We start from the raw sequence: 13834 nt of genomic DNA, 5'->3' as shown, positions 1-13834 counted from the left end.
TATTATTGGAATTGTTAAAATTACTGTTTGTATTATTAGAATTAGAATTAGTATTAGAATTATTTAGGAATACTGATAATAATAATAGTAATAATGATAATAGTAATGCTATCCATGGTTATCCATTATGATGATTATGATGATGATGATGACGATGATGATGATGATGATGATGATGATGATGATGATAATAATAATAATAATAATAATTATTATTATTATTATTGCTATTTTTATTCTTCTTATTATTATTTTTCTTATAATTATGTTATGCATTGTTAATAATAATAATAATAATAATAATAATAATAATAATAATAATAATAGTGTTAACCATGGCTAAGAATAAGAATAAGAATAAGAATAAGAATAAGAATAAGAATAAGAATAAGAATAAGAATAAGAATAAGAATAAGAATAAGAATAAGAATAAGAATAAGAAAAAATAATGTTATCCAAGGTTATCCATGATGATTCCTTGGACACCACCTGGGATTGGAGCAGTGTGTGGAGGGGAATTGATGGGATCCATTCAACATAAATGGGATTCTCCCATCCAGTACAAACTGGGATCTCCAATCCATGGCCCACCCTATCCCTGTGCTCCAGAATTCCTTAGGGAAGTCCAGGGAATTTTCCCAAAGCCACGCTTTCATTTTTTCTGGGATTCCTGCCCCGCCTGTCCCGCACCAACCTCGCTCTGAGTAAGAGCATCCGGTCCTTGAGGTGGTTTTATCCACCCAAAATTCCCGGCTGGATGAGGGCGGGTTTTTTTGGGATCAGATTTCCAAACATCCCTTTGTACCTGGTGACTCCATCGGGGCGGGGATGTCTGGCCCTGGCTCCGTTTGGATTTGGACAAGGGACAGCCGGTGACACCCGGATTTGAACGATCCCAGGGATTTTCACCAGGATTTCCTGCCTTTGCTTTACTCCAGGGCACAAAATTCCAAGTGATCCCAAATCTCCTTCCAGCAGCTCTCCAATTCCAACCCCACCTTCCCAAATTCCGTCTGTTTTACCCACACCACAGCTTCATTCACATTCCTGCTACTCTTTTCCTGGGAAAAGAAGAGCTCACACAACCTTTGGAATGTTTGGAAGTTCTCCCCATTCCCAGACTTTCTTTGAGGAGTGATGGATGTTCATGGATGAGGTTCCCTCATCCAGAAGGGAGCTCAGCTCAATTCCAGGGAAAGAGGAATCAAAGCACCCCGGCCAAGGAGCGTTTCCTAAGGAAAAGAATTCCATCCATGCCCAGAGCTCTTTTCCAGGAGCCAACTCTCCATCCTGGATACAGCCGGAATTACAGATGTGGTCACCTCCCCTCAGCCCTTGGGAATGCTGATAGGACATTCCCAGAAAACCTCAGGACCTGTGGGTGTTGTATCCTGTGGGAGGAAGGGTGGGGAATGTTTTCCAATCACCTCCAAGCCGGGCAATGATTCCCAGGGAAAGGTGGGAAGTGACACGGAGGTGACTTCACTTGGAATGCATTTCCCACATTATCCATGCTCAGGGCTGGGATTATTCCAGGCTGGAATTCCAGCCCTCTGCTCTTTCTCACAGGAATAAGGAACTCAAATCTTATCACTCCAAACCCTTTGGAAAAGACTTTTCATGGATTAAATCCCATTTTTCAGGTAAGGGAGGTGAAACACAGAGAGGGGAAGTGATTCCCAGAGGGAATTCACACAACTTGCCCTCAGGAATTATCCGCAGGGTGAATTTCTAGGAAGAAAAAGGAATTTCCTTCCAGTGGAATGCAGCTGCCAAAGGATCCCGGGATCTATCCCTAATCAATACATGGATTGATTAGGGATCACCAGCTGGAATTCAGAGCCCTTTCTGTGTGATTCCCACAAAATTCAGCACTTCCAGCAAATTGTCGAAATCCACAATCACCCAAGACTTTTCCATCACTTTTCAAGCTCCCTGTGGAACAGGATCTGGCAAACAGGGATGGAGGAGAAGGAGCTGCGGGCACAAAACTGGGAATTTTTCTCAGGAATCTTTGGATAACACGTTTTTTTCTCACCGTGTCTCCATACCTTGGGAAAGGGGGCAGTGGAAGAGGTGACTTTCCCAGTTCCAGAAAAATATCAGGATATTGAAACATTTCTCCCACTTGAGATGAAGCAAAGAAAAAAAAAAATCTCCAAAACCCTTTGGAATCACAAACCTGTTGGGAAAATGAATTTGACTCTATGGAATTTCATTTTAATAATTAGAGATTCTTTAAAAATTCCAGTTTATCCCAATTACATCCAGTTTAAATTCCAAGAAAAAGGATACTTGGGAGCAGAGAATGAAATGTATTTTTTTATGGAAAAGGAAAAAATATCAATTTTGTTTTTTAAATATTTTTTGTGTGGAAATAAAATACAGATATGGATAAATTGGAATTTGGCAACAAAAATAATAATTTAATTACAATGTTTAAGTGATTAAAAGGTTAATTATCAGAGCCACCGGTGAGTGCTGCTCCTGCTGGGGGTGTTGGACTTTGGAGAATCAGGGATTCATGGAATGGTTTGGGTGGGAAGGGACCTTAAATTCCATCCAAACCCACAACATTCCAGTTTCAGGGACAACTCCCACTGTCCCAGGTGGATCCAGCCTGGCCTTGGGCACTGCCAGGGATCCAGGGGCAGCCACAGCAAATCTGGGAATTGCAGCCCAGCCAGGAATTCCTTCCAAGATCCCAGCCCCATCTCCCCTTTCCCAGTGGGAGCCATTCCCTGTGTCCTGTCCCTCCAGGCCTTGTCCCAAATTCCAGCTCTCCTGGAGCCCCTGCAGGGACTCTGAGCATTCCCTGGAATTTTCCCTTCTCCAGGGGAACATTCCCAGCTCTCCCAGAGTAGAGGGGCTCCAGAATCCTGGAATTATTTTGGTGGGAAAGGACCTTAAATCCCATCCCATTCCCACCCCATCCATGTTCAGGGACACCTCCCACTGTCCCAGGTGGATCCAGCTTGGCCCTGCACACTCCCAGTTCTCATATTCTATGGAAAAACACTGCAGGTATCTCTGCTTTTCCATGGATTTTTCCTACCTGAATTCCTCACACATGTTACACACTGACAACATCCATCTTTATCCTTTTTTTTTTGAGTTTTCCCAGAGCCACCTCTGCCACCAGTTGAATTTTCCAGAGAAAAACTCCCAGAACAACAAAACCCTCCGAACATCACCCCTAAAATAGACCAAGTGTTTGGGGAAAAGAAGGGAAAAATTCCTTTTCCAACCGCCAGCTCCACTGTAATCCTACAGATGTTCGGACAAACCGTAAATCCCATTGTTTTCCAGTTGTTTTCCTTCTTTTTAGCCACAAATGGGAACCATTTCTCAGCACAGGAGTTGGGGGCTGTGCACCAGGCTCCGTGTAATTCCCACTCGCAGGACATAAATAATTCCAGCAAAAAAAAACCAGGACACGTTTGCCAGAGGATGCTGCTTATAATTACAGGGATGTGTGGTTTTGCTTAAATGGGAAAACAAACGGATTTCCCCAGCTTTTCCCTCCTTTCCATGGGAGCAGACCCCACCTATATCCTAAGCTAAAAGAGAAATATTTATAGGAAGGCCTCGTTAAAATCCTGGCACGGCATTCCCGCCTCTGGCTGAGCCATGAATTCACTTGGGGGCACAAAACTCCCCGGGAGGAGGATCCAGGACAAATCCAGGGAATTGTCGCAGTGCCAGGATCCAGCAATGCCCGCGGCTCCCTCAGATCTCCGGCCCAGCCTGGATTTCCCCTGTCAGCAACTCCTTCAGGGCCCCATGGATCATGCCTGGGGCAGGCTTGGCCACGGCTGATCCTTCCCATCGGGAACAGCCAGGGATGGGATGGCTGGAGAGGGTCCTGGAGTGCTGGAGCTGTGTTTGGTTTGGTTCCAAAGAGGGAATGGGAATGGGAATGGGAATGGGAATGGGAATGGGAATGGGAATGGGAATGGGAATGGGGAATGGGAATGGGAGTGGCAATGGGAATGGGAATGGGAATGGGAATGGGAATGGGAATGGGAATGGGAGTGGCAATGGGAATGGGAATGGGAATGGGAATAATGGGAATGGGAATAATGGGAATGGGAATAATGGGAATGGGAATGGGAATGGGAATGGGAATGGGAATGCGAATGGGGAATGGGAGTGGGGAATGGGAATGGGAATGGGGAATGGGGATGAGGATGGGGAATGGGAATGGGAGTGGCAATGGGAATAGGAATAGGAATAGGAATAGGAATAGGAATGGAATAGGAATAGGAATAGGAATAGGAGTAGGAATAGGAATAGGAAAAGGAGTAGGAATAGGAAAAGGAATAGGAATGAGAATGGGGAATGGGGAATGGGGAATGGGGAATAAGAATGGGAATGGGGAATATGAATGGGAATGGGAATGGGAATGGGAATGGGAATGGGAATAGGAATAGGAATAGGAATAGGAATAGGAATAGGAATAGGAATAGGAATGGGAATGGGAATGGGAATAGGAATAGGAATAGGAATAGGAATAGGAATAGGAATGGGAAATGGGAATGGGGAATGGGGATGGGGAATGGGGAATGGGGAATGGGAATGGGAATGGGAATGGGGAATGGGAATGGGAATGGGAATGGAGAATGGGGAATGGGGAATGGGAATGGGAATGGGAATGGGAATAGGAATAGGAACAGGAATAGGAATAGGAATAGGAATAGGAATAGGAATAGGAATAGGAATAGGAATAGAAAGAGGAATAGGAACAGGAACAGGAATGGGAATATGGAGGGATGAAAGGTGCAAGGATCCACTGGGATAATGGGAGCTGCAGGGTTGGAATTGGGCCCTTTCCAACCCAAATCCTTCCACGGTTTTGTGATATTCCCGTGGAATCTCGGGGCTGTGTCCACCGGAGGGAATGGCCGTGCAAGGAATTCACTCCAGGCACTGACGCCCAGCTCCGTGTCCCATGTGAAGGTCCTGCTGCATCCACAGGCTCTTCCTGGTGGATCCAGAGCTGCCCTTGGCAGCAGAATTCAGGTGGAAAAGCTCCAGGGTGTGGGATCAGCTGCAGGTAATTCACGGCAAACACAAAGTGCTGCCGTCCCACCCATTTCCCACCTTCTCCAGGTCCCTCTGGACACCTGCTCCATCCTCAGCTCCGTGAGGACGACAGCAGGGAGGGATTCCAGGTGGGAGAGGTCGGAGTTCTGGATCAGGGAGCGCCTGGAGGATCCCACCCCGCTCCCTGTCAGATCCATTGTTGCTATACGCGGAGAGCAGCGTGTGATAACGACAAACGACTTCTTAGGCAAGGGAAGCAAAATCAGCATCTTATTGAAAAACCAAACCATATTTATAGAGTGGTTTGCAAGCCTCAAACGGGACAGGAGTTCACTGGAGAACAGGAGAAAACATCTCCTGTCACGTACACCACGCAACCGTCCCTCAGTCAACACCAGGTGTTAATCTCTGTTTATTAATTCCTTTCTGTTTACAAGGAAGTTATCATCCTGGGAAAGGCTCAGGCCAGAGCTGAGAAACTGTCTCAGCTTGGGAAAAAACCTCCCAGCCTGAGGAAGAGAGCTCAGAACCCGAGAAAAGGCCTGGCTAAAATCTGCCCAGGCCTTCAGCCGTGTCCACCCTCCATGACTTTGCTCCTTCCCCTTCGGATCCCTCAGCCCCTCTCCACCCCTGCATCCTCTGCGTGAACATTCCAGCTGCTCTGCTCCTGCTTCCAGGGAAACTGCCGTGCTCCCGTGCCCCTGGGAGCAGGGATTTGCCAGAGCAGTAGCTCGTGAGAACCTCGGGATTGTCCCAGCCCGGAGCTAACGTGGCCACGGCCACTTATCCGTGGCTGCTGTTTTCCATTACAACCTCCCGAAAACGAGCGGGATACGAGCTCTGGGATTCCAGCCGGGATTTTAGGGCCTCCAGAGCTCGGCTGAGGCTCTGAATTGCTTCCAGCTCCTTCTTCTCCGGACGCAGAGACAATCCCACTCCCGGGCTCTTCCCTGCTCCGCTTGCTCCGTGCCAAAAAGTTCAAACCAACCCCTCGGCTTTCCTCATCCCAGATGCTCGGGAATGGCTCCGAAGGTTTCCCGAGGTTTCTCAGGCTGGGAAATGCAGATGAGCTCCATCTCTCCCTGTGCTCCCAAACCAGAATGGTTCACAATTGTAAATTCAGGAATGCTTGGCATTCCCAAGGAATCCCATCCTTCCCAGAACTGGGAAAGGTTTCATCCCTGTTATATTAAATTTGAACCTGGTGGTGGATCAGGATTTTTTCAGGGACAATTTTGGGAGCAGTTTGAAGCTTCGCCTCCTTTATCCTGCTTTTTGGAGCAATGGATGCCGTGGAACACAAATTCAGAGGGAAAAGCCATCATGGATGAGGTGCATTCCTTTTATTCAGCATCCAGGAATATTCCAGAGGGATAAAAGGCTGACAGGAATATTCCTGAGAGATCTGTGAGTCCTAAGGATCCTCTGCTAAAATCTCAGCAAAATTTCTCTGCTCTGAACCTGTCCAGCATTCTGGGACAGGAAAAGGACATTTTTCCATGAAAAGGACATGGAGGGGCTGGAGCATGCCCAGGGAAGGGAACAGAGCTGAGAATGGGTTGGAGAATTCCTGAGGGAGATGGGAAGGGGCTGGAGAGATTCCTGAGGGAGATGGGAAGGGGCTGGAGAATTCCTGAGGGAAATGGGAAGGGGCTGGAGAATTCCTGAGGGAAATGGGAAGGGAATGGAGAATTCCTGAGGAGCTGGGAAGGCTCAGCTGGAGCAAAGGAGGCTCAGGAACCTTGTGGCTCTGCACAACTCCCTGCCAGGAGGGGACACCGGGGGGATTTGGGATCTGGGAACAGGGACAGGAGGAGAGGGAACGGCACCAGGGGAGGCTCAGGGTGGAAACTGGGAAAATTCCTTCTTGGAAAGGGTGGTCAGGACTTGGAATTGCCCAGGGTAGGGGATGAGTCCCCATCCTTGGAAGTGTTCAACAAACAGGAAGAGATGGAAACCTAAAGGGGCTCCAGGAGAGCTGGAATTTGGGACAAGGCCTGGAGGGACAGGACACAGGGAATGGCTCCACTGGGAAAGGGGAGATGGGGCTGGGATCTTGGGAAGGAATTCCTGCCTGGGCTGCAATTCCCAGATTTGCTGTGGCTGGCCCTGGATCCCTGGCAGTGCCCAAGACCAGGATGGATCCACCTGGCACAGTCAGAATTGTCCCTGCCATGGATGGGGTGGCTCTGGATGGGATTTAAGGTCCCTTCCCACCCAAACCATTCCACAACCCCATGACTTTACCTCCAGGGCTGTGCATCCCATATTTTCCTCCCTTTAAAAGCCATTTCTGAGTTTTTGAGATAGTGAAGATGTCATGCACTCAGAGATGGAGGAATTCCAGGAAAGAGGGTGCTTTCCTAAGGGCAATCCAATGGGAGCACGCTTTGGGATTCAGCCACATCTGGTGTTAATTTTTCCAGGGACAGATCAGAGCCTTTTTTTTTTTTCCCCCAGTATTAAATGATACAGAAATTCAGAGAATTGTTTCCTCTGGGAGGAAAAAAAAAAAAAAAAAACCAGCACTGAGGCCTTTTTGGGAAAAAAAATTAAAAGTACAACAATGAAGTCCTTTGGAATTCTCGGTTTCAAAATGATTCCTGGTCTCAGCATGGAATTAAAACAATTTCTTGTGAGGATTAAAGGAGCTGAAAGCAAAACAAAGCACCTTGGAGTGGAACAAAGCATTTGGAGTGCTCAGGGATCCAAAATCCAGAGTCCTTTCTCTGTAATAAATTTTGGGGCTTTTCAAACAGTTCATCTGCAGTTCTGGCCACTTTTTGCTGGGAAGATTGTGGAATTTTAGGGATAAAAGTGAATTTTGCCGGCACGGGCAGTGGGGTTGAGGGTGGTGCAGGTGGGGAATTGTGTCCATGTCAAAACAGTCCCAAAAATAAATGGAATTTTGCTCCCTTGGCAGGAGGATATTTCTCCCAAATCCCTGAGCCACATGTGGAATTGTGAGAGGGAGCAGTGCAGATCTCAGGGAAACAGGATCATGGAATCATGGGATGGGTGGGAAGGGAATTAAAGATGATCCATTCCCACTTCATCCACGGGCAGGGACACTTCCCACTGTCCCAGGGGGATCCATCCTGGTCTTGGGCACTGCCAGGGATCCAGGGCCAGCCACAGCAAATCTGGGAATTGCAGCCCAGGCAGGAATTCCTTCCCAAGATCCCAGCCCCATCTCCCCTTTCCCAGTGGGAGCCATTCCCTGTGTCCTGTCCCTCCAGGCCTTGTCCCCAATTCCAGCTCTCCTGGAAACCATCCCTGATCCATGGGCTCATCCCAGACATCATCCATGATCCATGAGCTCATCCATGTCTGTGAGGACCCTGAGGATCCTTGGCTGCCAGAGCATTCCCAGAGGGAGTTAATCCCGACTGTGAGCACAATTTGGGATTCCCTGCAGACCAATCTGGAGGTCCTGGGAATGCCAGCTCTGCCCAGCTCCATGCCAAGCACAGCTCTGCTCTGCTGGAGCAATTCCCTGGAAAAAGCATCCCTATTTTTAAAAATTTTTCAAAATTCCTGATTTTTTTTCCCCCCACGTTTTGCTCCTTTGTCCTCGGATGAGGTGCAATGTTCACACCCAGCCCTGAAATGGGGTGAAAACAATTCCAGAACAAAAGGGGAAAATTGTTTATCCCTGAGAGCCAAATCTTTCCTTAGGCCTTGGAATTTTTCCCTGATTTCCAGATAAACACCAGCTGCTTCATTCCACAGTCTGGGCATCTCTGGGCTCATTTATCTTATTTTGGGAAAGTTTGGAAGTTGGGAAGAGGAAAGGGAACAGATACAGATGATGGATGGAATTTTTTTGGAAACTCCCGAGGATCCTGGTTCAGAAAAACATGGAATCACAGAATAGTTTGGAAGGGATCTTCAGGATCATCCCACAGGTAGGGACACCTTCCATTATCCCAGGATAATTCCTTTTTATTCTGCTGCTGGAAAAACCCAGGAAAATCATCCAGAACAGTGATACTGGAAGTGGAATCTCCTCCCAGTCCTGACTGGAAAAGGGTGGGAGAATTCCTGCAAAAGAATGGGATTGTGGCTGTCCCTGGATCCCTGGGAATGTCTAAGGCCAGGCCAGAGAGGGCTTGGAGCAGCCTGGGATAGCAGGATAGTCCCTGCCATGGCAGGTTGGGATTAAATCATCTTTAACATCCCTTCCAAGACAAACCATCCCATGATTCCAGGGATTTTGGCCAAACAGGGACATCACGATCAAGAACTGTCAGGGAATGGTCCCACCTTGGAGGTAAATTATCCTGGAGAGGCCGACAACAACCCTGGGACAATCCTGGGAAAGGAGCCTGCAACACCCTCTGGAATTACTCCGGATGTGGATTCCCTCCGTTTGCCACCCTCTGGAATCTCCTCCCAAATCATGGAATTATCTGGAGTGAAAGGCACCTTAAAGATGATCTAATCCCAACCCCCCAAAAGCCTGGAAAATCCCTTGGGATAGCTCCTTTCCCCCCTCTTTTCTTTGTCCTTTCCAAGCCCTGTGGGGAAAACGCCGCTTCCCTCCCGGAGAGGGAACATCGGGCACGGAGCTGCTTCCAGAAATAACCACTCTCCTCATTTCCCACCCTAATCTGTTTTTCCCTTCCCTCTCCATAAAAACAGCACGGATGAAACAAAGCCCCCTTTTCTCCGAGGCTTCCTCCTGACCCAAACACAGAATCCTGGTGCCTCCAAGTCTCACGGAGCAAATCCAGCCTGGAAGCCGCAGCCAGGACTCGGTGCCACCTCCGAATTTTGGACACATCTTTGGATTCACCTTCCCGCCTTGGATTTGTTCTTGGATCCGGAAATTTGAGTGGATACCCGGAGCCTCAGCAGGGAAAGGTCATTTCCACTCGTTGACATTCAGGCTGTCTCTTTTCCAGGGATATTTATAATCCAAGAGCATCGGCCTGGCTGGGGAGAGGCTTCCCACCCGTCAGGATTTCTGGGAAGGGGGAATGGTCACACCTGGAGGAACGGGAGGTTTTGACAGGAAAATAATTCAATCCTAATGCATCTTCTCCTCGTGGCTTTTCCCAGGGATTGGATGGGAGCCGTTGGCTGCTCGGGGATAATTCCCAACAAAAGGGTTTTGTGAGCTCACAGCTCCCCTGCCAGAGCTTCTCCCTCTTCCCACCCAGGAACGTCTGAGCAATTCCCACTGGGATTGCTCTAAAGCAGCGTGGGCAGCAGGAAAGGTGGGAATTCTGGCCCTCTTCCCATTATCCCAGATTGCTCCAGGCCATCCAGAAGTAGTTTAGAAAGCTCCTACACAGGAAAATTTAATTCCCTGTGGAATTCCGCCCAAAAATGGGAATTATTTGGGATCCTGGGTATGCCAGAAATTCCCAGAGGTGTCACACAGTCCCTGTCCTTGAAAGTTTTCCAGGTCAGGCTGGATAAATCCCTGAGGAATCCAGTTTTGGAAGCTGGACCAAACACCTCCTGAGATTCCTTCCTGCTCAGATTATCCCTGGGAATTCCCAATCCCAGCACATCTTCCCCATCCACACATGGATATTGACCATCTGGACCTGCTGTATCCCACAAATCCAAACACCTCCATCCCAGAAAACTGCGCTGCTTGCCTGATGTTTTCCATTCCTTGCTTTTTTCCTTGTGATTTTCCCTCAAAACCCAGAAAATTTGGGATAAATTGGATCCATGGCCGTGGCCCTTCGGCTCTTCCCTCCAGGATTTTCCAGAGCTTTGCTGACCCATCCCAGAGAATTTTGGGATGTGAAACTGCTGTTTTTACTCCTGATCCAAGAAAAACCTTGGATCAAACACCTCTGGCTCCACCATCACCTGTATCCCATTCCTCCCTTTTTTTCCATCAAAAGTCCCCCTGCTCCGGGGGAAATTCACCCATTCCCGAAAATCCCACACTTTTCTCCCTTCCTTCCATAATCCCTAAAACAGCAAAGCATTTGATCTCTTCCCTTCAGAAAATCCAAAGGGATAAACCCTTGGAAAAGCTCCCAGTCCAGGTAATCCTCTTGTTCCTCCTCTCCCTACCTGCCCCAATCCCGGTGTTTTCCTGGGTCCCAGACATTCCGGGATGAGGAAAGGAAGTTCGGCTCCAAACCCATCCCTATTAAATTCCTCCCCAATCCAAAGTGCCCGGGAAACAAAGCCATGGATTTACCTGGTTTGGATGTCCTTGGCACGGGATAACGGCCTGGGATTTTCCGACTGAATGGACTCGTTGTAACACCAGGAATTCTGGCTTTGGTTTTTTGGGTTTGTTTTCTTTTTTTTTTGAATGTTCACTGATTTTTCCCTCCTGCCAGATTTCCTGAGTAATGCCGGAGCACGGAGCCAACTCCCGGCTTGTTTGGAGTTCTGGAATCCTCCAGGAAAAGGAGACAGAGGTCCCACGTTTCTCTTGGAAGAGGGAAAGATTCCAAAGGCTGTTTTTGGAGGGATCCCATCCCAATCCTCCAGGAATGACCTCATCCCACTAATGAGGAGTCGGCTTCGGGCTGGATGGAATAAAGGGCTCCTTCTGCCTCTGGATTTTGGAGGTTTAGGGAGTTTTCCAAGCAAATTCTCCTGGATTCCGGGTTTAACTGTCCTTTTCAAGGGTAGCTCTAAAGGGGAGCTCGTGGAATTATGGAACACCTGGATTTGGGAGGGATATTCCAGGTTTATCCATCCTTTTCAAGGATAGCTGTAAAAGGGAGCTCGTGGAATTATGGAATACCTGGATTTGGGAGGGATGTTCCAGGTTTATCCATCCTTTTCAAGGATAGCTGTAAAAGGGAGCTCGTGGAATTATGGAATACCTGGATTTGGAAGGGATGTTCCAGGTTTATCCATCCTTTTCAAGGACAGCTCTAAAGGGAAGGTCATGGAATTATGGAATACCTGGATTTGGGAGGGATATTCCAGGTTTATCCATCCTTTTCAGGGCCTTCTTTCTCTCCAGCTCTGAGCTCTCCCTGGATTTTTCCCTTCTCCAAGGGAACATTCCCAGCTCTCCCAGCCCGGCTCCAGAGCCAAAGGGCTCCAGAATCCTGGAATGCTTTGGGTTGGAAAGGACCTTAAATCCCTTCCCATTCCCACCCCATCCCTGTTTTGGGACACCTCCCACAATTCCAGGGTGCTCCAATCCCAATCCAACCTGGCCTTGCAGAATCCCCACATTCCAATTTGAAGGTTTTATTCCATTTTTTCCCACTTTTCATGATAATTAATCCAACAGAAAAGGCCTTTCCATGCCCACACTCCCGCTCTTCCCTCTCCTTTCTTTTTTCATGGATCACCACCAAAACCTGAGCTCATCTTGGATTCATTTCCTCCCTGGATATCTCAGCTCCAAACACTCAGCTGAGAGTGGCATTGACCTTCTCCTGCTGGACTGGGAGCTCCCCTCCGGCTTGGATCCCAATCCTGTTGGAATTCTGCCCTCTGAGGATAATCCACATGAAAAGCAGGACCAGGAGTCAAATCCTGTTGGATTTGAGTGCCTTCCAACATTCCCAGTGCTTCCAAACCCTCCCTAATTCCCTCACTTCCAACTGGAGTCAGCACGAGGTCGTTGAGGCTTTCCTGGGGATGAATTCCAAGGGATGTGGACAAAACTCGGGATAAACTCTCAACAATCCCAGAAGTCCTGGAAAGTTTTGTCTCCATGAGCGCCCCACAAAGGGAATCAAGACAGGGAATCCTTTATGGGTGTTGGAGCTGGAATCTGGATCCTGGAACAGGCAATTCCCCATCAGCCATGGGAAGGTTTCCCAAAAAAAAAGTGCTGGGAAGCTCGGGATGGATGGATTTGGATAGTCCAAAAAGTGGGAGAAGGGTTTTGTTTGGATCCAGCACTCTTAACTGAATCTTGGATCACACCTTTCTCCAAAAGTGAAGAATCCATGGATTAAATCCGAGAAAAAAGAGGGAAGCGAGTGCTGGATGATCCCATTGTCCCTTCAAAATCTGCTGCCCTCAGAAAAAAAGATAGGAAATAATCCCCAAAGTTTGGAGCTTTGGAATGTTTGGATTAAAATCCTGATATTTTGGTGGAATTCCAAGTGAGGGAGGGGAGGGGAAGGGAAGTTTCAGGGAAGGGAAGTTTCAGGGAAGGGAAGTTTAAGGGAAGGGAAGTTTCAGGGAAGGGAAGTTTCAGGGAAGGGAAGTTTCAGGGAAGTTTCAGGGAAGGGAAGGGAAGGGAAGTTTCAGGGAAGGGAAGTTTCAGGGAAGGGAAGTTTCAGGGAAGTTTCAGGGAAGGGAAGGGAAGGGAAGGGAAGTTTCAGGGAAGGGAAGTTTCAGGGAAGGGAAGGGAAGGGAAGTTTCAGGGAAGTTTCAGGGAAGTTTCAGGGAAGTTTCAGGGAAGTTTCAGGGAAGGGAAGGGAAGGGAAGTTTCAGGGAAGGGAAGGGAAGTTTCAGGGAAGGGAAGGGAAGTTTCAGGGAAGTTTCAGGGAAGTTTCAGGGAAGTTTCAGGGAAGTTTCAGGGAAGTTTCAGGGAAGGGAAGTTTCAGGGAAGGGAAGGGAAGGGAAGGGAAGGGAAGGGAAGTTTCAGGGAAGGGAAGGGAAGTTTCAGGGAAGGGAAGTTTCAGGGAAGGGAAGTTTCAGGGAAGGGAAGTTTCAGGGAAGTTTCAGGGAAGGGAAGTTTCAGGGAAGGGAAGGGAAGTTTCAGGGAAGGGAAGGGAAGTTTCAGGGAAGTTTCAGGGAAGTTTCAGGGAAGTTTCAGGGAAGTTTCAGGGAAGTTTCAGGGAAGTTTCAGGGAAGTTTCAGGGAAGTTTCAGGGAAGTTTCAGGGAAGG

The sequence above is a fragment of the Oenanthe melanoleuca genome, chromosome 4 (assembly GCF_029582105.1).
Source record: "Oenanthe melanoleuca isolate GR-GAL-2019-014 chromosome 4, OMel1.0, whole genome shotgun sequence".
Taxonomy (NCBI): domain Eukaryota; kingdom Metazoa; phylum Chordata; class Aves; order Passeriformes; family Muscicapidae; genus Oenanthe; species Oenanthe melanoleuca.
The sequence above is the reverse complement of the archived record's forward strand: the minus strand, read 5'-3'. Positions refer to the sequence as shown.